Source organism: Arachis ipaensis, chromosome B05 (genome assembly GCF_000816755.2).
Source record: "Arachis ipaensis cultivar K30076 chromosome B05, Araip1.1, whole genome shotgun sequence".
Lineage (NCBI taxonomy): Eukaryota > Viridiplantae > Streptophyta > Magnoliopsida > Fabales > Fabaceae > Arachis > Arachis ipaensis.
In genome coordinates, this window is record NC_029789.2 from 140132367 (window position 1) to 140135361 (window position 2995).

The window sequence follows — 2995 nt, forward strand, 5'->3', positions numbered from 1 at the left end:
AATATAATAATTATATTGTTGAATCTTTTCAAAAAAATTGGGTGAGTTTAATTCTCCATTAAAAAAAAAGGGGGTAATATTCTCAACCTATGACTAGGTAATCAAATCTCCTTGCCAAATGCCAAACAAACACCAAAAAGTTCCTTTTTGATTTTGAAACCAAATCATGCATCAAGATCCTTAAGACGAGGTTATTCTAATAATACAAATTATTATTAATAAACAAGGGTTTAATTTGAGGAGCTCTATCTCTCTATTTTATTAGTGGTATATATAGTAGTTAAAGTGTCTTGATGACATGACAAAGATACCACGTAACCCAAAAGAGTGATTAAGATTTTGATTTTGCAAGAAGCAAAGACAAAAATAGAAGCTCTTTAGGAAGATATTCCGACCCCACATTGCATTAATAACACAACAACGGAATTTAATAAATTCTATAAAGCTTAAAAGTTCCCTACGTTGTTATGTGAATTATAAGTAACTTAATTACGGGATTGACTATAGCTGTGTAAGAGTTGTAGAATTCATCAAGTTGCATTGCATCAATAACCATGCGCGGTGCTACTTGTGTTTAGTTGACTTGTTTACTCCTTTACTTCCTAAATTTTTGTAGCAACAATTTATTTATTTATTTGTTTGTTTTGCAAGATTTAAGGGAGCTGACTCAAACCCATCAAAGTTATAGAAAAAGTCTAGGGGACCAGCAACTTTTTCAAATTCTGGTCAGCATGTAACCAGTAAAGAAAAGTGAGTCATTGGATAAAATCTCACATCAATCCCACACCATTAAAATCATCATTGATGGCTCTTTGGTGGTTACAAATCACAAAAATTACTGACTTCCTAACACTCCTCATTTTTATATATAATATCAGATTTTTTATGATATAAATTGGATACTGCTGTCGAGAAGTATCTAGCGCCAGATTATGTGTCCGAAAATTAAGAAAACGTGCAATTCTTTTTTGGTTCTTCTATAATAATTGTAAGTAGGCCTAAGTTCAATATTAATTATTGAAATAGCAGAATTAAACAGTGAGTGAATATTCCACTAATTGCAATTAAGACTGATCCAAGAATGCTTAATGATCATTTGACCTTCTATAAAGGTGCAATTATTAAGAGCTTAGGAATTAGGATATCCACTTGGATATGGATATACAAAAAAATAATTTATTATATCTACATGCACAACTAACAAACAACGCTTAGGGGTTTGGAAACTAAAGATATTTGTCGGGATTGTGTTGTTTAATATTAGGCAGGGTGAATACCTATCCGATTCCTAATAATTTTTTTTTGGGTTTAGTTAACAATTAATTTAAATTTATAACTTAAAAAAAATTATTAAAAATCCAAAAAAATTAATTTTTCAATTATGTATTTATTTTATATTTATTATTTAACCAATTATATATAAAAAAATAATAAATTAAAAAGTAGAAAAAATTCTAAATAGCATCGGACAACTACTCCCAAACGATAACGATGTCCCTAACTAAAAAAATCTGTTAATCTTAATTATTACTTAATGAATAAATTATCAATTTAATATATCACATAAGCATATTTTATTAATTCAAAAAAAATATTAACAAAAAATTAGTCAATCTCATAAAAATAAAAATTAAAAATAAAAAATAATATTCTTTTTGTTGAGAAAATTATTGTTTTTTGGAATAATTATTAGGTGGTTTAGAATTTTTTTTATATTACGTAATAATAAAAATGATGAAGGCACGAAATGATAAGAGAAGAATATGTATATGGTTATTTATAAAAAAATAATGAATTAAAGTAAGGACTTGGGACTCGATGAATATGCATGTGCTAGAAGTAGAAGAGAGGATCAAGAATAGATATGGAGTTGAGATGGTGAATCTTAGTGGTTATTAAAGACAACGTGACTCAAGGGATTATATGACGATATATGGGCGGCTACTTGGCTCTATAACACAACTATATCAAGCAAGGTCTACATACCCATATCATGCATCCATTTTTTTTTTTTTAAATTTATAATGGTCTTGTAGTTGCATTGTGGACTCTCACTTCTTAATCTTAATTTGTTATCTCTTTTTTTATTTATTTATGAATTAGAGAGCAATAAATTGAACTTGGTAATCATTTGAGATCTTCTTATTGGACATGACTCCCTTTAGTTATTATTTCAGCATAAACTTATCTACAGTTTACTTCACATAAAATTGTTTTTAGATTATTGATACAGTATTATTATTTGGTTTGAAAAAACTAATTTATTTTATACAAATAGTTTAATTAAATAAACTAATTTAAGTTGGACCAAACAATTACTTTTACTTTTTTTTTGTGTCTAACAGTTACTTTTATTTTATTCTTCTTCGTTACGTTCTTAAAATTCGTTCTCTTTCAATTTTTCATAACTTATATGAAAGCTAATTGTTTGATTACCATTAAATTTAATTTAACTGTAAATTTGTAATTGAACATACTTTTACAGCTCAATTTAAAATTTGTGTTAGAAAAAAATATTAGCGACCGAAAATTTGAGTTATTGAAAACAAAACAAAGCTCCTCAGGAATATAGAAATAGAGACAGAAAAAACAGAGACAGATAGTACCATTTATAACTTTTTGTTCGTATCGTAAACTTAGTTTCTTAAATATTATTTTAACATTAAATAAAAAATTTTACCACTGTTAATATGTATAATAATTAATATATATTGATATTGAAAAATAATCTTACTAAAATTTTTTATTTAATGTTAAAATAATATATATAGATATCAAAAAATTAATAGTAAAATATAAAAAAATGTTAACGAAAATTTTGGTAAAATTATAATTTAATAATTAAAAACTTATTGAAGGGTATTTTAGAAAAAAAAATTATATAATTATTAAATTTTAAAAAAAATATAATTTAATTAATAAAAGAATAATTTATTAAAGGATATTTTGGTAAGTAAAATTCAATGACAAAAAAATAAAATTTTTGTTAAAGGGT